We start from the raw sequence: 23,911 nt of genomic DNA on the forward strand, positions 1-23,911 counted from the left end.
GGTCAAATGGCACTGATCTTTGTTGCGTTATTTGATCATTCTGTGAACCATGTGTTGGAATTCCCCAACTCTTCAGACCAAATCTGCTCTGCTTTGAACTTGCCCCATCATACAGGCATGTTGTCCTGCTCAAGCACATTGTCAGTTGCCTTACACACAATGACCCGGGCTATCAAGTTGAGGTGGTCAGAGACAGAGGTGGGTGAGAGTGGGGTGTGGTGTCAGAATGTGGGAGAAGTCAGGGTAAGGGGGACGGAGCAAAGGGGTGTCAGAGTGAGAAAATCAGGATAAGGAAATCAGAGAAAGTGGGGGTCAGAGTATAGGGAGGGCGTTCAGGCTGAGGGAATGAGTGTCGGGGTCTAGTGTACACCATCCTGATCTGGGAGAACAGCCTCACAGTTCAATTAGGAAATAGCGGCCTCAGACCCAGGCCTCGATACTGATCCAATGGGATACTTCCTTGCTGCAAATTCACCATTGGTCATTCAGTAATAAAAGGGTTGTACTTTGCAGTGGATGCCAGAACTGATCTTACTCTGATCATTGCTCTATTAGTAAAAGACACTTCCTCCCATGGTAGTGTCCCATGTACAGTTTGAGAGGTTATTGAGCAGTCTCAGTGAACTAACACTTGAAAATCACCACTTTGTGTGAACTTGACGCAGAAACTGGTAAGTGGGAGGAAATGTGAAAGAGAAGAAACCAGGAGGATCATTTTGAGATAAGGAAATGTCACTTGACTGAAAATAAATGTCATTTGCTGCTCCAAAGGTTTTAGTGAAACTTAGAGAAATTACTGGAGGCACAGTGACCTGTTTTGTAGCTTCACAAGATTGCCAGCTCATCTTTAGGCATGTCTGGTGCTGCTCCTGAAATGCACTCCTGCACTCTTTACTGAATCGGGCTAATCTCCATGCTTGATGTTAACGATACAGTAGGAACATGAGTGTTGTTGAATGAAATCCTGCTGTTGCGGATGCCCCACAGCATCTCGGTTGCTAGATCGATTCAAAGGCGGTCCCATCCAGCATGGTTGTTATGCCACATAACATAATGGAGGGTATCCTAAATGTGAAGGTGGGACTTCGTCTCCACAAGAAGTGTGTGGCGGTCACCCTTACCGATATTGCCATGGACAGTGGCAGGCAGATCGGTGAGGATAGTGTCAAGCATGTTTTCCCTCATATGTGCCCTGACCACCTGTCTCAGGCCAAGTTTAGTAATTATGACCTTTAGGACTCAGCAAGCTCAGTCAGTAGTGATGCTACTGAGCCACTCTTGGTCATGGACACTGGCGTTCTGTACCCAGAGTATATTCTGTGCCCTTGCCACTCTCAATGCTTCCTTGAAGTGGTGATCAGTGCATGGAGGTGTATTGATTCATCACCTGGGAGGACGTTAAGTCGCAATTAGCAGGAGGCTTTCTTTTTGATGAAGGAAATGTAAACAATGTTGTCTCTGAATTTTGGTGAATTGTTTGCCAAGTACCACAAAAATTGCTGATTAATGAAATTGTGCTCATGAAGTAAGATTGCCAACATCAGCTGAGATAAAAATACATGGATTAAGGACAGAGCACAGTGACTCAATGTAAATGGTTGTCCCAATAATTAGGTGATCAAACTAAACAAAATGTTGCTCTAGCTGCTAATAACAGGCACAGAGTGTACTCCAATAAGGGGCATCTTAAAAGGAGGACATAGTAGCAGAGAGAGGAAGCTTAGGAAGGGAATTCCAGAGTTTAGAGTTCAGGCAGACAATAATGGGTTAATTAAAATCAGGAATGTGTGGAATTGGAGGAGGGCAGAGATTTCAGAGGATTATAACACTGGAGGAAGTTACAAAGAGAGATAAAAGACATGGATACCTCCAGACTTTAAAACTAATGTGATGCCAATGTGAAAGTGACTTCACTCCTACAGCACCAGTTCAAGAAAGTGGTTCATCATCATAAAGAGAAAGGGGACAATCAATTCTGCACGTAATCCAGGTCAATTTGCAACTCCAAATCTGCATTTAGTATTGACCGTGAACTGCTCTTTGAAGTTGGCCTAACAAGTCACTCCATTCACAACTCCTCCAATACAATCTGTGCCTGCATCGATACTGACACATCATTCAGGCTTGGATTGTAAAGTGGCAAGTGAGATTGATGCCACATCTGTAATTGGCAAGATGCTGAAACAGGAACCAAATTCCTTCAAAAGGAGAATTAATGACATATTCTAAAACAGTGAATTAGAGAACGAAAGCATTCAGTGTTCAAACAGCCTTGTCTTAACAACAAAGAACTAAAAGGAAGCTAAACACTCACTAACTCCTCAAAATGTGTTTCCCTGATCTTTTTTTCCTTCCACTGTGTCTGCTGTCTGTCTTTATGCGAGGTGGGAAGGAGGAAGAATTTCAAAACGGATAGAGTTTAAGCTGTACAGTTATTTGTTAGCAATTCATGTATCCTCATTGCCATTAGTTAAAGACAAATTGTAATAAAGTTATTTTCTTGTTAAGTGCTTTCTTTAAAACCGAGTTCTTCTGTCAAGTGAAGAGGAGACTTTGGATAGTTTGAATAAACATTTTCACATTTGTGATGACCCTGGGCATAGTGGGGCTTGATTTCCAGCGCACTACCCAGTGAGTCATGACAGTGGTATATGGCAAACAAGTAATGAGTGGGGATGGGGGTGAGTTGGTAGTGTGAGAGTTGGAATAAAACGCTGACCAGAAGAGTATATGTCTGCAGTCTATCTCACCAAAATGTAAGCTCTTGTGCTTAACAATGGAGTTTCAGTGTCTCCTGATTAAAATCATAATTTTGAGGTGATTGGTTTTGCACACTAGGTCGAAATTGCTTAGGCTTGTCAGGTGATCGCAACAGCCATTTTAGGTCAGCAGTGTCCTTTTGAAAACCATTGTTAATCCATTAAATTCTCAGGCATTAAAGATAACTAAAGAAAGCAGAATATTGATAGTGAAAATGCAATATGATCATTATCCATTCAATGGCATTGCCACCACAGAATCGCCAAACAGCGATATCCTGGGGGTTATCACTGACCAGAAACTGAACTACCATCCACACAATTACTTTGGCTACAAGAGCAGGACTTTATGAATCTTTTTGAAATAGGAATCCTGCAGCAAATAATTCACCTGCTGACTCCCCAAAGCTAATCTATCACCTACAAGGTGCAACTCAGAACAGTGATGGAATACTACCCACTTGCCTGGATAGATGCAGCTCCAACAGCACTCAGGAAACTTGACACCATCTAGGATGAAAGGGACACTTGACTGGTAACCAAAGCATCATCTTAAACTGTCTCTCTCTGCAATACCAATGCACGGTAACAGCAATATGTACCATCTACAAGATGCACTGCAGGAATTGACCAAGGCTCATTCCAAACCAACAACCTCTTCCATCTAGCATGTTAACGGCAGCAGACAGAGGGGAATACCACCAAGTGCAAGCTCCCCTCCAAGCCACAGACCATATCATCGTTCCTTCGGCGTTACTGTGTCAAAATCCCAGAACGCACTTCCTAACAGCATTGTGGATCCACCTACACCATACAGACTGCAATGATTCAAGAGGGCAGCTCACCACCACTTTCTCAAAGGCAACTCTGGATGGACAGCAATTACTGGCTCAGCCAGAACTATCCACATCTTCTGAATAATCGTTAATTTCAACATTCCACTGAAGGTTCTGGATTTTTCACAAACCCTTGATGGCTTGGAACATTGGTTTTGTGGTTTTCTTGATAGTCAGCAGCATTACGGAACAGTCTCAAAATTCTGGTAAAATTCCCAGAAAACTAAATATAAAAGAAGCGTCTGTTTTATTGTCATGATTCTTTACCCATGAGGAGGAATCAGAGGGTTCTCATTATGACTAATATCTAATAAACACAGAACTAGCTTCGTGATTCTGACTGCTAGATTATTTCTAATAGATTGTTTTTGATTAGAAACAAAACCTTTTTTTTTACACAAATTTGAGGGTTTAGTGGACCCAGCACACAATTCGATTACTCCTTGAAACCAGTTGTGCAAACTGTACAAACAAAGTTGGAATGAACCTCTTTCTCAGAGGAACAAAGGCCTAGATTATCAGAATACACCACTGTAAAGCAGGTCAGAGTAACATGTACCGGTGCAATCTGGTAGAAGGGGTGATTAGGGTATACCAATGCATGCCAGAGTTGCTTAGCCTGGTCAGGGTGCCTCTACATAGCTTGGACAGCAGGAGAGTGCATATGTGTTACCGGAATCATGCAAAATACAAATAAAACAAAGTGCTGAGGAAACTGGCTGTGACTGTGGAGAGACAATCAGTGTCAGTGTTCCAGGTTCTTAAAAATTTTGTTTCTCTTTCTACAGATGAGGACTGAATTACTGAGTATTTGCAGCATTTCTGTTTTAATTCCAGCTTAGAACAGATGTGCAGATCCTGGCACAGTACAGCTATGAAACCTGGTCAGGGTAGGAGCTTTGTGTTCACACTCAGCTGTGGTTTAGGGATTATCTTTCTTGAACAAGAGCCTGCAGCCAGAAATGCTTGAGACAGCTCTTTGACACAGAAAATATTTAAATAGTGCTGAGGTGGCTGTTATTAAGAGTGGGAGTTTATTCTCAAAGTAGCAGCATTGATCAGTGTAGGGCCAATAATGGGTTGGATCTGAGCCCTTAGCAGCCAATCTATCAGCCACACTGCAGCATCACTGGATTCCCCTTCACAGCTTGGGTACAGATTTGGGCAGGCGTTAGACTTTTCTGGCTGTAAGAGAAATGTAGATCATGGCAGTGGAGAATGGACAACAAATTGGGATCAGGTTAGCTCGGTGAACAGCACATTCGCCTCAGAGGAAGAAAGTTGTATGTTCATGAACCACTATCAACTCACATTTCAGACCGTCATTATGAATACCAATACTGATGGATTGCTGATATGTCAGTGTCCATTCCAAGGGAGTGCTGCATTGTCAGTGGATCCATTCTGAGGAAGTGCTGCACTGACATAGGGTCAGTACTGAGGGAGTGCTGCACAGTTGGAGGGTCCGTACTAATAAGACCGTAAGAGATAGTAACAAGAGCAGGCAGTTCAGCCCCTCGAGCCTGCTCCACCATTCAACAGGATCAAGGCTGAATCAACATAACCTATCTCTGACTCCTCCCTTCCCTTCCTTGACATTTCTGTTTCCATTTCTGGGGATAGACTGGTCACTAATATCCATTATAAACCCACTGACTCCCACAGCTACCTGGACTATACATCCTCACACCTCATTTCCTGTAAAGACTCCATCCCATTCTCTCAGTTCCTCTGTCTCCATCGTATATGTTCAGACGAGGCCAACTTCGACAACGGGGCCTCTGAAATGTCCACCTTCTTCCTCAACTGAGGATTCCCCAGCTCCATGGTCTACAGGGTCCTCAACCAGGTCCGACCCATCTCCCGCACTTACACCCTCACCCCTTCTCTTCCCGCCCGCAACAGCGATAGGGTTCCCCTGGTCATTACCTATCATCCCAAGCAAATTACCTATCATTCCAGGATCCACATCCAGAAGATCATCAGACGCCATTTCCGCCACCTCCAGCAAGATGCCACCACCAGACACATATTCCCCTCCCCTCCCTTGTCCGCCTTCATCAGGGACCGTTCCTTCAGGGACACACTGGTCCACCCTTTCGTCACCCTCAACACCTTCCCCCCAACCTCCCCGCCCCCCACAGCCCTACGGCACCTTCCCCTGCAGCCGGCAAAGGTGCAACACCTGCCCATTTACCTCCTCCCTCCCCAGTATCCAAGGGCCCAAGCATACCTTCCAGGTGAAGCAACACTTCATCTGCACTTCCCAGAATCTAGTCTATTGCATTCATTGCTCACAATGTGGTCTCCTCTACATTGGGGAAACGAAGCGTAGACTAGGTGACCGCTTTGCAGAACACCTACGTTCTGCTCACAAAAAAGACCTTGAGCTACCTGTTGCCTGCCACTTTAACACACCACCCTGTTTCCTGGGCAACATGTTTATCTCTGGCTTGCTGCAGTGTTGTAGCGAAGCTCAATGCAAGCTGGAAGAACAACACCTCATTTTCCACTTGGAGACCTTGCAGCCCTCCGGACTCAATATCGAGTTCAATAATTTTAGGGCCTAAACTCTCCCATGTCCCAGCCACCCACCCCACACACCAGGCCTTGTTACCACATAGCCAGTCATTACACACTACCTGTTATTAGTCACTAATAGTCCCCATTAACAACTATTCACCCTCCCAGCTTGATCGTTATCAACTCTTTGTCTGTCCAACTGCTCTTCTCTCTCTTTAGGCTCTATCCTATCATTTACTCCTTACCCCATCCCCCTCCCCTTGTTTCTGCATATAAACTGACATTTTCCCAGCCACCATTAGTTCTGAGGAAGGGTCACTGGACCCGAAACGTTAACTCTGTTTTTTCCTTCACAGATGCTGCCAAACCTGCTGAGCTTTTCCAGCAACTTTGTTTTTGTTCAACACTCCTCATGTCCATTTTCCTTCCATTTCCCCAAAACCCCATAAACTTTGATTCATTATTAAAAACCATTTTCAGTCTGAAGTGTACAAAGGACTCTGCTCTCCCAGCTCTCTGTGACAAAGAATTCCAAAGACTTACAACCCTCTGAGAAGAAATTCCTCCTCATTTCAGTCTTAAATTGGTGCCCCTTTATTTTGAGACTATGCCTTCTGGTCTTAGACTCTACCGCGAGGGCAAACATCCTCTCAGTATTTACCCTGTCAAGCCCCTTAAGAATCCTATATATTTCAATGAGATCACCTCATTCTTCCAAACTCCATGAATAGAGTCCCAACCTGTTTAAGCTTTGCTCATAAGACAATCCCTCCATACTGGGGATCATCCTAGTGAACTGTCTTCAAAGAAATAATATCTCTTCTTGAATAAGGGGACCAAAACTGCTCACAGTACTCCAGATGTGGTCACCACCAGTTGGTACCATTGCAGTCTGACTTCCTTACTTTATACTCCAAATCCCTTGAAATAAGAGCCAACATTCCATCAGTCTTCCTGATTGCCTGCTTCATCTGCGTGCGAGCTGAGACATCACCATTGGAAATGCTACCTTTCAAATTGGGCTAAGATAACAAGGTGTAGAGCTGGAAGAACACAGCAGGCCAAGCAGCATCAGAGGAACAGGAAGGCTGACGTTTCGGGCCTAGACCCTTCTTCAGAAAAGGTTTCAAATTGGACTGGCTTCTTCAGTAAAAGATCTCATGGCACTAATGTGAAGAGGAGTAGGGGATTTTTCAAGAGTCTTGGTCATATTTATTCTGTCACCTACACTTAAAACAGCTCTGCTTGATCTTTATGATATGGTTTCTTGTGGGAGTTTGCTGCGCACAAATTTGTTGTTCTGTTTCATATGAGGACAGTAGCCACATTTCAATATTATTTGACTGGCCGTGAGGAATTTGGGACATCTCATGGTTGTGAAAGGTGTTTAAGTGTTTGCTGCCATTATGTAAACAGCCTGTAATTTTCCTAAGGAATGCACCTGTCCTAGGTTTGCCAGATGAAGCAGTGTCCATGTGGTTTACAGGATCAGTGAAACTGGGCACGGAGCTGGGAGATGGATTGACTGCCGTACACTCCTTGCTCTCGCTCTACTCCAAGGTTTAGAATAAATCCTAAAATAACCTGGAAACTTTCCCTTTCTGTTGATTGCAGAATAAAGTCTTGATCAATAATTAAGGTTTGGCCCTATCATACACCATCAATCAATGGGAGAGCTCCATAGTATGGATCTCAGTTTGGGTTCCAAAGTGCCACTCCGCTCTTGACCTCATGACAGCTTTGTTCCAAACAGGAGCAAATGACTGACCTCATAAGGAAAGGTGAGAGTGACTGCTGCTAACATCAAGGCAGCATTTGACCAAGTGTGGCATTAAGGAGCCCTTAGCAAAATTGGAGTCAATGGGAATCAAGGGGATAACTCTCCATTGGTTGGAGTCATATCTGGTACAAAGGAAGATTATTGTGGTTGTTGGAGGTCAATCACTTGAACCCTTGGACATTACTGCAGAGGTGGTGGTACAGTGGTAGTATCACTGGAATTGAAAACTAGCCTCAGCGATGGTGATCATGATTGTTGTAACAACCCATCTTTCTTTTAGAGAAGGAAATCTGCCATTTCTATCCGGTCTGGCCTAGTTGTGACTCCAGATCCACAATAAGGAATTCAAGGGTAATCAGAGAGGGGAAATAAATGTAACGCCCACATTCTATTAATAAATGTTTGTGCTTTTGGTCAGCAAAATCTGGTGAAATTTAACCTTTTGAAAAGTTTGGTGGATTTTGAACAAGCTGAGATGATGGGCTTTCCCCTCCCACAGTTGGTGATTAACAAGTACATTAACAAGTTCAGACCTGTCCAGTTCAATTCTCTTCGACTTTGTAACTAAAGGTTTGAGTTAGCTTGTTAATGATGGCAGTCAATCCGTCTCCCAGCTCCGCGCCCAGTTTCACTGATCCTGCAAACCACATGGACACTGCTTCATCTGGAAAACCTAGGGCAGGTGCATTCCTTAGGAAAATTACAGGCTGTTAACATAATGGCAGCAAACACTCAAACACCTTTCACAACCATGAGATGTCCCAAATTCCTCACGGCCAGTCAAATAATATTGAAATGTGGCTACTGTCCTCATATATGAAACAGAACAACAAATTTGTGCACAGCAAATTCCCACAAGAAACCATATCATAAAGATCAAGCAGAGCTGTTTTAGGTGTAGGTGACAGGATAAATATGACCAAGACTCTTGAAAAATCCCCTGCTCCCCTTCACATTTAGTGCCATGAGATCTGGAGTGAGGAGCATGAAGGAGGCAGCTTGGGGAGGCAAAAGGGGAGAGTAGGCTAAAACACAGGCAAAATCCTGTTCTCCACAGCCTTTCCAATTGCTATTCATCTCCCAGACTTTGGGAGAAGCTTATTTCTCTCCATGTTGCCTTGCCCCCAGTACGCACTCTGCATTCACTCCCACTTGGCATCCCAATCCCCATAATCTGTAAAATAGCAAACTACTGTGAAGGCTGTAAATCTGAAATCAAACAGGAAATGCTGAAAATACTCAGCAGGTTGAGCAGTACCTATGGAGAGAAAGGTCAGAAATCACATGACCTTATAGTCCAACAGGTTTACTTGACAACACAAGCTTTCGGAGCCTCACGCCTTCTTCGAGTGTTAGTGAGAGAGGTAGTATCAGACACAGAATATAAGTGAAAGATCTCTCACTAACACCTGAAGAAGGAATAAGGTTCTGAAAGCTTGTGTTGTCAAATAAACCTGTTGGACTATAACCTGATGTTAGTGAGAGATCTTTCACTTATATTCTGTGTCTGATACTACCTCTCTCACTAACACTTGAAGAAGGCGTGAGGCTCCGAAAGCTTGTGTTGTCAAATAAACCTGTCGAACTATAACCTGGTGTCGTATGATTTCTGACCTTGTCCACCCCAGTCCAACACCGGTACATCTACATTATGGAGAGAAAAACAGAGCTAACATTTCAGGGCAACAACCTTTCATTAGAATTCCATATTTTATGGTTTCACACTACAGGGTCTTTTGGATAACAGGTAAAAGCCATGCTCTGTCTGCCTTGTCAAGTGGATGTAAAAGATCCCACGGCATCATTGCACAGCAAAGTAACACTAACCCTAACCCTAACCCTTGTGTCCTGATCAATATTTATTCTTCAATAAAACATAAGAGAGTACCTGGTTATTCACACATAGTTAACTGTAAGATCTTGCTATGTGCAAATTGGCTGCCACGTTCCTACCTTACAACAATCTACAACATATACAAAAAGTACTGTAACAAGCTTTGAGCTACCCAGTGGTCACAAAAGGTTCTATAGAAACTCAAGACTCTTTCTTTCTTGAAAGTCAGAGGAAATTTAACACAAAATTCTTGAGTGGACTCCTTACAAGTACAAGTCCTGCACACCTTGACAAATTGCAAGCAAACTAAATTCAAGTTGAAAGCTCTCAGACACTGCCTACAAACATAAGGAACCTGCCCTTTACAAGGATAACCTGTGATGTTATGCTTCCTGGACACAAACATTCCTGAAATATTGTGCCCTCTCTATTGATCATACAATCTGTCAGATGAGCCACCATTCAGTTCAGTGAGAATAAAGGAATATAAAGAAATGGTACTAAGCACAAATGATTCAGAAGTGAAATACATATGTAGAGAGGAACATGAGGGATTAGGCAAATGTCCCCTTGCGACTGTCCTCTGTTCAATGAGATCATAGCTAATCATTAAATGATAAGATTAGGAGCGGAAATTGGCCTGGTCAGCCATTCAGTAAGATCATGACTGATCTGATTGTGGTTTCAATTCCACTTTCTCGCTGCTCTCCCGAAGTTCATTGATTCTCTTGACCATCAAAAATGTGTCATCTGATCTTGGCGTCAACTCTACTCTCTTGCCTGCTCTCCATAATCCCTCAACTTCCTGAAAGATCAAAACCTCTCTTTCCCCACCTTAAATATAGTCACTGGGGGAGCATTCACAATTCCCTGGGGTAGAGAATTCCAAATAAAAATCGCAATTCTTTAAGTGAAAAAAATTCTCATCATCTTGATCTTAAATGATCAATGCCTTATCCTGAGTCTGTACCCCGATTTTTGATTCACCAGCCAAGGGTTCAACCTCTCAATGTATCATCAAATCAGAACAGGAAGTCTCAAAAATACACAGTGGTAGTGCGTGGAAGCTGGACATTCAGCCCATGCTATACTGTCAGTCAAAGAGGTATCAAGTTAGTTCCACTCATCTGCTCTTTCCCATAGTTTAGGATAAAGAACTGCACCTAGGATGTACTTAATGTTATTTTTCAGCACGATGTAAATGAACTGTTTAACGGCATTGTTGATCAAGTCATTGCTAGTTCCTTTGTTTTCCATTTGAGAGAAGGATTTTGTATTCAGTTGTCAGGACTCTTGTGGTGCAGTGACATTGTTTCTACTTTTGAAACAGAAGGCCTGGGTTCAAATCCCACCCCTTGCAGCGATGTGTATTGATGTTGCTGAACAGGTTATTCAAAAATATCGACAAAATGATTTTTCAGGTACAGAAGTAGTGACTTCAAATGGAAAAGACATTACATTCAGCTTTCAGCAATACCTGTCACCTGGTTGTATTCAGAACTGAGGCCACAGGTTAAAGTACAGTCCTGTGACCCACACTAGACATTCATTGCTCCTTTGCTCGACTCTGTATCTTTTCATTTCCAATAAAGTTGCATGACAAATCAAGCTTCAATTTTACGAACCATTAATAAATAATAGCCAAAACTAATGTCAGAAAAGTCCATCATTGGAAAAAACAACTCAGATTTGTTTGAAATTAAAATTTCAAACAAAAATACCCAATCACTGAGAAGTGAGCAACTGATAGATGTCCCACGTACAGCGTTGTGTCCCTTTCAAACTTCCAGTACAGGATAATTGGAACCTTAAAGACCTCTGAGAAAATCAACCTATTTGGGACTGTAGCCTACATACCTGATATTGTACCAGCACTGAATATCACATTCCACATTATTCATTTGTGATAGGCTTCATGACAGCACCCAATTTGTGGCATAGATCATATCAAACAGTATTTCTCTTGCACAACAAGCAAGGAACTGACTGTACACAATCAGCCGTGCATGCAAAACTCACAACTCAGTGTCCAACATTAGATGTGATTCTGTAAATGGACAACATTTGCTGGATAATTCTGAGTGTGCACAGAACTATGCTAACAACCAATTTCAATTGTCAGTCAGACTCATGGTGTGGTGCACTTGCGTGTACTGGAAGCCATATAAGTTAATGCAAGGCCCCATTCTTTGCAGATAGAAATAATATATTCATGCACTTCCCCGTTTCAACTAAACAAAACAGGTGACAGACATTCACTGGTTCATTTCTCAGGGCAATGACCTGACCAATCAGAGCCAACCTGCCTATTTTAAAATTTACAATTTAATGAAAGCTGGCAGTTTATTATCAATCATCATTAACTGGCACATTTTCCAAGCCAACACCTCTGCTAGTGTCCATTTGCCAACCATTCAACATGCTTCTCTAATGCAGTATATATGTTGGTTTCTCCTTGTATTTGTATTTGCACGAGTTGTCCTGATGAGTCCAAGAAGAAAATCTTGACAAAATATTGTTCATTTTCAGGAATAAACATAAATATAAAACATTACAAGCCAAATACAGACCATTCAACCCATCAAGGCGGTGGTATAGAGGTAATGTCACTGGGATAATAATGTAGAACTCCAGGCTAAAGTCCTGGGGACATTGGTTCGAATCCTTCCATGGTAACTAGTGAAATCTGAACTCAATAAAAATCTGGAATTGAAAATTAGCATTATGGTAATGTCATAAGAACACATCAGGTTTAGTAATGTCCATTAGTGAAGGAAATCTGTTGTCCTTACTGGTCAGGTCGACATGTGACTGCGGATCCATAACAAATGTGGTTGACTTTTAATCACTCTCTGGGCAATAAATGCTGACTTAGTCAGCAATGCCCATAGCCAGTCAACAAAAGAAAACCAAAACTGGTGCTAATATCCACATTGGCCATCAATTTGTTCACTTCTCACACCCTTTATTTATCCATCCAGTCTTATCATACTATCGCCTTCATTGCACTGAGCAATAAAAGTGCTGCTTCTGAAAAGGCCACTGTAAAGGAAACCCTGCAAAGTCCAAGCCTCAGTTCACAGAGAATGAAATTGTTAAAAACTGTTTTGTCAGCTGGTAGTCACTGCTCAGAGTTTGCCTCCAATATGAAGTTATATCTGATGCAGCGTTGCTTATGTTATTTCCTGTAACATAAGAAACTGGGCATGGACAGTGTGATATTAAAGAATCCAGCTGACTATAAGATGCACGTCTATGCAAATATTAAGTTATTATGTAACAACAGAGAAGTGTGCTTCTAATAGAATGTCATGCTTCAGGGGAACTCAAGGTAAAATGGAGCATAAGGAGCATACATGATAGGATGAAGTGATGACATCAAGAGGATGTCTCTTAAAACCTCACTACCATACTGATTATGAAACACAATCTAACAGCCACCATCACTTTCTTTTGCCTGGTGACATACAGACAAATCAGAAACGTGTGGCTGGTGCAGTACTGAATGGAAATTGAAGAGCTCATCCAGGTTGGACCTGTGCTTCCATTGCTGTTTGTGCTGTGCTGTGTGATGTAAAAATGGGAATGATAGCAATTTCATGGTGAGAGATTTCAAATTCACTCAAAAAGCTCAGTCTGAAAAGTGACCTGGTAGATGTCTCAAAGGTTCTGAAATGATTTGACAGGGTACACATAGGCTCTGATTATTACTAATCAGGCATCACCACCATCTCCTATATCACTGATTATTTGATATAATTTATTTGTGATTTCATGAATACCAGGAGAGAGAAATAAGTTTATCTGTTTTGTTATTCAGTTGCTCAGAAAAACCCATTGGAAGTTCCCATTTCAAGATTCACCTTATCATTGAGTAAGTAATGGCCCGGCAGCCAGCGATAATATCCTGCAGCAATGACTCGTTGACTAGATGATGAGGTAATGGCCTTCACGTTCTATAATTAAACATTAATCAATCTATACTCTTGCCCTTCCCCATCCCTCAATTAGACCCACATTTCAAAAATTCCTATTTATAAACTTCAGGGTCAATTAAAAACTCCACAACTTACAGTCATTTACAGCAGATTCAAAGATGAACAACTTCCAGTTGCTCAAAATAAACTGAAAACATACCGACAGTCAAACATGTGTTTTCAATTTGAATGAGACCAAATACATCACAATCTACATCATATAATTACATTGTTTATTATCGTGGTGCATCTAAGTCACACCGCAGATGGCACCACGGTTCACCATCCAATCATGGCAATAGGGGAGGTGGTGATATGGTGGTAGTATCACTGGACTGGAAATCCAGAGGTACATGCCAATGCATTGGTAGGGTCCAGAATCAAACCCCATTATGATAGATGGTGAAAATTAAATTTAATTAATAAACTTAGAATGTATAGCTAATCTTAGTAATGGTGATCATGGCAACAATCATCAATTGTCATAAATATCCAACTGATTCACTAATGTCCTTTAGGAAAGGAAATCTTTTTCTATCATGACCGAGTCTGGCCTACATGTGACCCCAGATCCACAGCAATGTGATGAACTCTGAATTTCCCTTTGGAATGGTCCAGAGAGCCATTTCCCTCATTTTGCCTCTGGCTCTTTTGCCAATTACCGTAAGCCTGTTTCCTCTGGTTATTGAACAACAGCCAACAGAAACAGTTCGTCTTTATTTACTCTACCAAAACCCTTTATGATTATTAACAGATCTGTCAAATGTCCTCTTAATCTTCTCCTTTAACTCTCTTCATACTAAGAAGAACAGTCCAGCTTCTCCAATCTATCAAAATAATGGCAATTCCTGATCCCTGGAAATATCTGAGTAAGTCTCTTCTGTACATCGTCAAGGAACAAAACATCTTCCTAAAATGTGGCAATCAGAATTGGACAACAATCCAAATTGAGCCAAGTTAGTATTTTGTACAGAATTGTGTAACTTCTTTGCTTTTGTATGTTCTGCCTCTATTTATAAAGTCTTACAAAGCAGTAGGGTCTGGAATTCACTGCCCAAAAAAGTGATCGAGGCAAGTTCGATTGAGGCATTCAAGAGGACACTAGGTAATTTTTAAAATAAGAATGATATTCATGTTTATCAGGGAAAAAGCATGGCAGTGACCCTAAGTCATCATGCTCATTCAGAGACCCAGTGGACCAAATAGCCTCCTCCGCATGACAACAATTCTTTGACTCTGTGATATGTTCATTAAACCCTGCAATGTGCAAGTTATGAATGGGGTCCTCAAACTAAAGAGATATCAATAAAATTAAAATGATCAAAAGATGCACTGCACAATTCTATACAAATCAATATAGGAAACACACCAGTGTCACATCCTTGATCAAGGATATGGACAGTGAAGATAAGACTTGATGATATTAAACAATGTGAGGTGGATCCCTTGGGAAAATTTCTAGTGTTTGAGACACCGGACATGTGTATGAGAAAAGGTACACTTAAGAAAGCAGTTACACTCAATAAATCTCAGGTCAGACCTTCTACCATGACCTGACTCAGAGGAGAAGGGATGATGGAGGCATTGGCATTTATTGCCCACACATTCTACACTCTGAGAGTTTAAGCAAAGAAGGAACTTGTTAAGCCACTTCAGGTGACATTCTGGGTCAGATGGTGTGGTACTGGAGTCACAAATAGATTCACACCAGATTAGATAACAACACGAGGCTGAACATAAGAACATTAGAGCAGAAGAACTAGCAATAGGAGTAGGTAATTCACTCTCTTGAGCCTGCATTGGCATTTACTACACATATGGCTGATCTCATCTTCATCTCAACTCCACTCTCCTGCCTGCTTCCCATAACCCTTTAACCCATGATTAATTAAAAATCCTCCTTAAATTTATTCAGTGTTCTGTCAAATGTGGTAGTGAATCTCACAGATTCAGGACTCTTTGAGATAAGTAATTCCTCGTCATCTCTGTTTTAAATCTGCTACCCCTTAGCCTGAAACTATGACCTCTCATTCTAGATCATCTCACAAGGGGAAACATCCACTCTGTGCCTACTTCCTCAATGTCCATTAACATCTTTTATACCACAATTACATATCCTCTCGCCATTTTAAACTCTAGCAAGTATAGGTCTAAACTGCTCAATCTCTCTTCATTAGTCAAGACTTTCATCTCTGGAATTAATCTCGTGAATCTTGTCTGAATTGCCTCCAATGCAAATATATTCTTCTGCAAGTAAGTGGACCAAACTGTGCACAGTACTCCAGATGCAGTCTCACCAATGCCTGATACAATTCCCTACTTTTATATTCCATTCTATTTGCAATAAATGCCAAAATTTTATTTGCCCCCTGTATTACCAGCTGTACCTGCATACTAGCTTTCTGCAATTCATACACAAGGACACCAAGATCCCACTGCACCAAAGCATTTTGAAGTTTCTCTCCATTTAGATAATAATTTGCCAGGTTTCCTTCCTGAAAGGACATTAGTGAACTGGTCACATTTTTTGGTTAACCCATCAGCTTCAAATGCAGTGTACCAGCTTTTCCTTTCACAGTACTTTTTTTAAATGAATTCATAAGAAATCAAATTCATAAACTGCTGAAGTGGACTTGTCCTTGTTCCCAAGAACAGTGGACTAAAACACTCCCACAGATGTGCATGCTTCATGTTATAAACACTAATGGCCACACATTGTGTTATTCATTTAAAAACAATGTTCATTTCTCAAGAATAAATCAATAACTTACTGATGCAGAGGCACAGGTATTCCCAACTCCACCAATGAAGAAAATCACACAAGTCTTGGCTCTTTCAAAAAGAAACAGAAACATTCATGAGGCAAGTTTATAATTTCAAACAATGAATTGTAATTTCAACAGGAATTCAGGGCAGCAAGGTAAAGAAAAGGGAAAATTGTTAAATCAGACACAGAAACAGAATTTACTTTCCTACCATCAAATTCAAATCTCCCTTTGAACATTTCAGACAAAACGTACACACCTGAATTGTTCCACCTATTTTAGCCTTACTGATGAATGTTGATGAACTTGCTCTGTATCTGACAAAATGGAATGTTACAAACTCTGTAGTACAGTAGACTGGTCTACTGTATTCACCTCTCATAATGAGGTCGCCTCTACATTAAGGAAATGAAGCACACACTGGGTGACCCTTTTGCAGAACACCTATCTTCAGTCTACAGAAATGACCCTCAGGTTCCTGTTGCCTGCCACTTCAACTCACCAACGTGTTCACTGGCTAAGATCTCTGTCTCATGCTTGCTGCAGTGCTCCAGTGAAGCAAAACTCAAGCTGAAAGAACAGCATCTCATGTTCCCTTGGCAACCCTGCACAGTTCATTATCAAGTTCAACAATTTTAGGGCTTGAGCAGCTTGTCCCATGTCATCTTTCAATTCCCACATACCAGGCCTTTGTCATCACATGGACTGCTACCATAAACAACCCATTCACAGCCAGTACTGGTCTCCATTAGCAGCTATTCATTCTCCCAAGCTTACTTTCATCCAATCCTTTGCCTGTCCATCTGTTTTTCTCTCTCTCTCTGGGCTCTATCTCCATCTATTGTTTATGCCTCCCCCCTCCACTTCATCTTCTGCATATATACCAACCTTGTCCGAACTATAATCAGTCCTGAGAGAAGGGTCACCGGACACAAAACATTGGCTCTGTTTTCTCTCCATAGATACTGCCAGATCTGCCGAGTTTTTCCAGCAAATTCTGGTTTTGTATCACTGAAACATTGTCTGGTCATTACCACACTGCTATTTGTGGGAATTTGCTAAGTGCACATTGGCTGCCTTGCTTGCCACAACTGTAACTTAACTTCACAAGTTCTTCATTGTGTGTGAAATGCTTCAGGTCATTTCAAACTTTCAGGTTGACAAAGTACTTAAAAAGGCATATGGGATGTTTGCCTTCATTCGCTGAGGCATAGAGTTTAAGAGCAGGTTATGCTGGAACTGCATTAAGAAAAAACTGGTTAGGCCACAGCTAAAGTATTGTGTGCAGTTCTTGAATCCATATCATAAGAGGGATAAACTGGGGTTGTATTTCTTGGAGCAGAGGAGACTGAGAGAGGACATGATTGAGATGTATAAATTTGTGACTAACATAAAAAGGGTAGAAGAAAAAACTATTCCCTTGATGGTGAGATTAATGATCAGAGGAATAGACTTAAGGTATAGGGCAGGAGGTTTAGAAGGGATTGCCCATGATCATAGATCATAGAATCCCTACAGTGTGAAAGCAAGCCCTTCAGCCCAACAAGTCCACACTGAACCTCAGAGCATCCCACCCAGACCCATCCCCCTTTTACCCACCTAATCTACACATCCCTGAACACTATGGGCAATTTAGCATGGCCAATCCACCTAACCTGCACACCTTTGGATTGTGGGAGGAAACCAGAGCACCCGGAGGAAACCCACGCAGACACGGGAGAATGTGCAAACTCCACACAGACCGCGGCTGGAAACGAACCCGCGTCCCTGGTGCTATGAGGCAGCAGTGCTCACCACTGTGCCACCGTGCCGATGTGAGGAAAAACATTTTCACCCAGAAGGTGGCGGAAATCTGGAGCTGACTGCCTGAAAGGTTGCTAGAGGCAGAAAACTTCATACCATTTAAGAAATATTTGGATGTACACTTGCAATGCCGAAGCAAACAAGGCAATGGGCCAAGTGCTGGAAAATGGGATTAGAATAATCAAGTGTTATATTTTGATCAGTGTAAATGGGCAACACAGTGGCTAGCACAGCTGCCTCACAGTGCCAAGGACCCAGGTTTGATTCCAGCCTTGGGCAACTGTCTATGTGGAGTTTGCACATTCTGACTGTGTCGGCGTGGCTTTCCTCCAGGTGCTCTGGTTTCCTCCCACAGTCCAAAGATGTGCAGGTTAGGTGGACTGACCGTGTCAAATTGCCCAGAGTGTCCAGGGATGTGTAGGCTAGGAGGGTTAGCCATGGTAAATGCAGTGTTACAGGGATAGGGTAGGGGGAGTAGTCTGGGTGGGATGCTTTTTAGAGGATTGGTGTGGACTCGATGGGCTGAATGGCCTGCTTCCACACTGTAGGGATTCCATGATTCTAAACTGAATGGGCCAAAGGGCCTTTTTTCTGTACTGCAGACCTTTTTGACTCAAGGTCATCCTACGAAAGTGACAGATGATAAGAAATGCATGTTTTTTTTATGTAACATCAGATGTCAAGACAAGTAAATTAATCCTGCACAATTCCTCTGAATAGAATATCTTATGTTTCACCATGAGGACATGCAATAAATGTTCATCTAACCGGTTTAAACTTTAAAAAGGCCTGTATTGACACAATGGGCCAAATGGCCTTCTTATGCTGTTAACTGTCATGTTTCTAATAAGATTCCTGTTGCCCTATGGTATGAGACTTCTAGTGTCGTGCTGAACAAAGATTATAAAAGGAAAGCTTGAATGTACAGAGTGACTTGCACTTTGTCAGCATTTTCTAATCACTTTCCAGCAAAGAAAGCAGTTTTGAGTGCAGCTACTGTCATTACGTATGAAACATATGAAACATCCACTTCATAATCAGTGACTTCCTACAGGCTGTACTTGGATGATAACCAAATAATCCGTAAATTTAGGCCAAGATATTAAGAATCCCTGCTCTTTTTCAAATAGTGGCATGGGATTTTTTAGATCCATCTGAAAGGGGGAAAAAAGTTTAGCATGTCATCTAGAAGACAAGACATCAATTGTGCAACCTGCCCTCAGTACTGAGTCTCTGACGGTACAACACTATCTCAATACTGACCATCCAAGAGTGCAGCACTCCCACAGTATTGACTGCCCGTGCAGTGCTCCCTCAGGACTGACCTAGACATGTGAATTACTTACTCAAATGTGTGAAATGTGACTTAACTTTACAATCTTCTCACTCTGGGGAGACAGTGCTTCTCATTGAGCTAAATTAACACTGAGTAACAGTAGCTGACCTTCGATGAAAATGAGAGGAGTTGTGGCTGTTTGGATATGAATTAACAGATGGTTCTGTTGTGACAAGTGTAGTAATGTCTTGCACATCTCTGGGAGAGACAAAGTAGGTCAAAGCCTGACTCAGAAAGAGAGGCAACAAGCAGGAAGTGAAAAGATAAGCAAGGAAGTGGTTTGTTACAGTGTTTGAGAACCTCACTGAAAAGCAACAGTGTAAATCCATTTAGTATTGTAACAAATGATATCCAATTTCATGTATTTCAGGCACATTTCATACGAAAATGTTTGGAACGTCGAGGAAAACACTGTAATGTATGGGTGCTGATCAGGAACACAGGGATTTGTGAATCACTGAGCTAGCTAGAACTGTCCATTCAGCTACAAGGTTCCAAACCAAATCTATTGGAAGGCAACCAATCTCAGACCAGGGGCTGCATAGAGCTGTGCACAACAACCCAGTTTAGGCAGGACATGGGCTTTTCTGCTCCTGGTAGTGAGCAACCCTGGCTGGAAAGTATTTGATGGTTTACATTTAGCTTTATATCGACAAAGCACAGGGCGAGGGATGTGGGGTGGGGAAATGGCCACGAGCCACAAGAGGTTATCAGATGGATATGACCAGAACCTCATTTAAAGCAGGTGAAGATCTACATTGGATTTCAGGGAGGGATTTTACAGAGTGATGTAGAGGCATTGTCATTGGATGAGTAATTCAGAGGTTCCAGGATAATGTACTGAGACACGGATTGCACCACAGCAGATGGCAGTGTTAGTCATTAAATCCGCAATTACTGGCAAGCCTCATGGCAAGCATGTAACCATCATCAAATTATGTAAAAGTCTATCTTGTTCACTAACGTCCGTTAGGGAACGTAAGCTGCCACCCTGACCTGTCCTGCCTGTATGTGACTCCGGCCCCAAGCAAAGTGATTTCCTCTGAACTGTCCTCTGAAATGGTCTAGCAAGCCGATCAGTTGCAGCAAACTGTTACAAAGCCAAAAGGAATGAGGTGAAAGTGAATGGACCACCAACATCAAAATGGGGATCTGAACCAGCAACAGCAAACCCAGTCCAATTGACCCTGTAGAGCCCTCCTTGCTAAAATCTCAAGGTTTGTCCTAACATTGGGAGAGCTGTCCCACAGACTAATCGAGCAACAGCCTGACAATCGCATGGAGTTATTCTTTATAATGTCCCAGATACCAAAGTCACCATTCTTGGGTGTGTCCGGCCCCACCAGCAGGACAGACCCAAAAGAGGTGTTGACACAGTGGTATGCACTTAGCTGCATCAACGTGTTGCAAAGTTAAAGGAATAAAAGTGAGTGGAATCAAAACAGAGAGCCAAAACGACAACAGCAAACCCAGTCCAACTGACTGTAAAATCTCCAGCTGGGTGCGGAGATGATGCTGACTGGCATTTCAGGCGAAGATTTGCATCGGCGCAGTCACCACGACCAAACGGAGGTTTGAGCAGGAAGTGTTGTCAAGGGCAGGAAGGGAATGGGTGACCACCAGACAGAGCAACAGACATAGGCAGGTAGTGCAGGAATCTCCTGTGGCCATTCCCCTGCAAAACAGATATACCGTTTTGTATACTGTTGAGAGGAATGACATCTCAGGGGAAAGCAGTAGCAGCCAAACTCGTTGCACCATGGTTGGTTCTGCTGCAGAGGGGAGGGGTAAAATGTGTGCCAGGGCAATCGTTATAAGGGACTCAATTGTAAGGGGAATAGACTGGCATTTCTGTGGCCGCAAATGAGACTCCAAGATGGTATGTTGCCTGCCTGGTGCTAGGGTCAAGGATGTCTCGGACCGGATACAGGACATTCTGAAGGGGGAGGGTGAACAGTCTATAGTCATGGTACACATCGGCATAAACGACATCAGTGAAAAAAAAGGGAGATGAGGTCCTAAAGGCAGAATACAGGGAGCTAGGAAGAAAGTTACAAAATCAGACCACAGGATTACTACCGGTGTCATGTGCTAGTCAGCGGAGAATGATAGGATATACCAGATGAATATGTAGCTGCAAAGATGGAGTCAGCGGACGGTTTCAGATTCCTGGGGCATTGGGACCGGTTCTGGGGGAGGTGGGACCTGTACAAATTGAATGGGTTACACCTGGGCAAGACTGGGACTGATGTCCTCGAGGGAGTGTTTGCTACAGCTGTTGGGGAAGGTTGAAACGAATATGCCAGGGGGATGCGAACCTATTTAAAGAGTTAGAGAGAAGACTGCAAGGACAAAAACAAAAGCTGGAAAACAAAATAAGAGAAGTAATAAGCTGAGAAACCAAGGACAAGATTCAAACAGGGCTATTGAGAAAAATAAGGAGGAGACAAACAATGTTAAAAGGACAAACTTAAAGGCTTTGTGCCTTAATCCATGGAGCATCTGCAATAAAGTGGATGAACTAATCACACAGATACATGTAAACACGTACGATATAATTGGGATTATGGAGATATGGCTGCAGGGTGACCAGGAATGGGAACTGAATGTCCCAGGGTATTCAGTATTTAGGAAGGACAGACAAAAAGGAAAAGGTGGTGGAGTGGCATTGCTGGTTAAAGAGGAAATTAACACAGTAGTGAGAAAGGTTATCAGCTCTGACAACGTGGAGTCTGTAAGCGTAGACTTGAGAAGTGCCAAGAGGCAAAAAACATTAGTAGGTCTCATATACAGACCCCCAAACTGCGGTGCTGATGTCAAGAATGGAAATTAGGGATGCATGTGATAAGAGAATATTGGTAATTATGGGTGATTTTAATCCGCACATTGATTGGGCAAATCAAATTAGCGACAATGCCGTAAAGGAGGAATTCCTGGAGTGTATAAGGGAAAGTTTTCTTGACCAACATGTGAAGGGACCAACTAGACAGCAGGCCATCTTAGACTGGGTACTGTGTAATGAGAAGGGAATCATTGCAACTCCAGCTGTGTGAGACCTCGTGGGGAACAGCGACCATAACATGATGTAAAATTCTATCAAGGTGGAGAGTGAGGTTGTTGATTCGGAGACTAGGGGGCTGAACCTTAATAAAGGAAACTATGAGAATATGAAGCGTGAGTTGGCCTTGATAGACTGGGGAGAGTTACGAAAAGGGATGACAGTGGATAGGCAATGGCAAACATTCAAGGAATGCATGGGGGAACTGCAACAATTGTTTATTCCTGTCTGTCGCTAAAGCAAAATGGGTAAGAGGGCCAATCCATGGCTTATAAAGGAAGTAAAAGATAGTACCCAATCCAAGGAAGAAGCAGACAGATTGGCCAAGAAAAATAATAAATCTGAGGATTGGAAGCAATTTAGAATTCAGCAAAGAAGGACCAAGGAATTGATTAAGAAGGGGAAAATACAGTACAAAAGTAAGCTTGCAGGGAACATAAAGACTGATGCGAAGAGTTTCTATAGGTACGTGAAGAGAAAGAATTGGTAAAGACAAACATAGGTTCCCTACAGACAGAAACGGGGTAATGTATAATAGGGGACAAAGAAATGGCTGAGCAACTGAATACATACTTTGGTTATATCTTCAGAAAAGAGGACACAAATCAGATACCAGAATTATTGGAGGGTGCAAGATTTAGTGAGAGAGAAGAGCTGAGGGAGATCAATATTAGTAGAGAAATGGTGCTGGGAAGATTGTTGGGATTGAAGGCTGATAAATCCCCAGGACCTGATAATCTACATGCCGGAGTACTTAAGGAAGTATCTCTAGAAATAGTGGATGCATTGGTGGTCATCTTTGAGGATTCCATAGACTCTGGAACAGTCCCTGCAGTTTGGAGGGTGGCTAGTGTCACTCCAATATTCACAAAGGGAGGTAGAGAGAAAACAGGGAATTATAGACCGGTGAGCCTAACACCGATAGTGGGGAAAATTCTCGAATCCACTGTCAAGGATTTTATAGCAGAGCATTTAGAAAGCAGTAGCAGGATCAGATAGAGTCAGTGTGGATTTAGGAAGGGGAAATAATGCTTGACAAATCTGTTGGAATTCTATGAAGATGTAACTAGTAGAGTTGACAAGGGGGACCAGTCAATGTAATATATTTGGACTTTCAGACAGTGTTTGGCAAGCTCCCACATAAGACATTAATGTGCAGGATTAAAGTGTATGGCATTGGGGGAAGTGCATTGAGATGGTTAGGAAACTGACTGGCAGAGAGGAAACAAACAGTAGGAAT

At 42.3% G+C, this 23,911-nt stretch overlaps 1 protein-coding gene across 3 annotated transcripts in view; it reads right to left on the minus strand.

Annotated features, from left to right (window-relative positions):
• Window positions 1–23,911, minus strand: part of LOC109915894 (lipoma-preferred partner homolog) — a 344,491-nt gene that overhangs the window by 241,533 nt on the left and 79,047 nt on the right. For 2 of the 3 annotated variants that reach the window (XM_048604817.1, XM_048604816.1), the window contains exon 2: window positions 16,481–16,541. The exons of the other annotated variant lie outside the window; for it this stretch is intronic. The gene's annotated coding sequence lies outside the window, so the exon portion shown is untranslated. The remainder of the gene's footprint in view (window positions 1–16,480; window positions 16,542–23,911) is intronic. 3 annotated transcript variants of the gene reach the window in all.

The sequence above is a fragment of the Rhincodon typus genome, chromosome 13, assembly GCF_021869965.1.
Source record: "Rhincodon typus isolate 14 chromosome 13, sRhiTyp1.1, whole genome shotgun sequence".
Lineage (NCBI taxonomy): Eukaryota > Metazoa > Chordata > Chondrichthyes > Orectolobiformes > Rhincodontidae > Rhincodon > Rhincodon typus.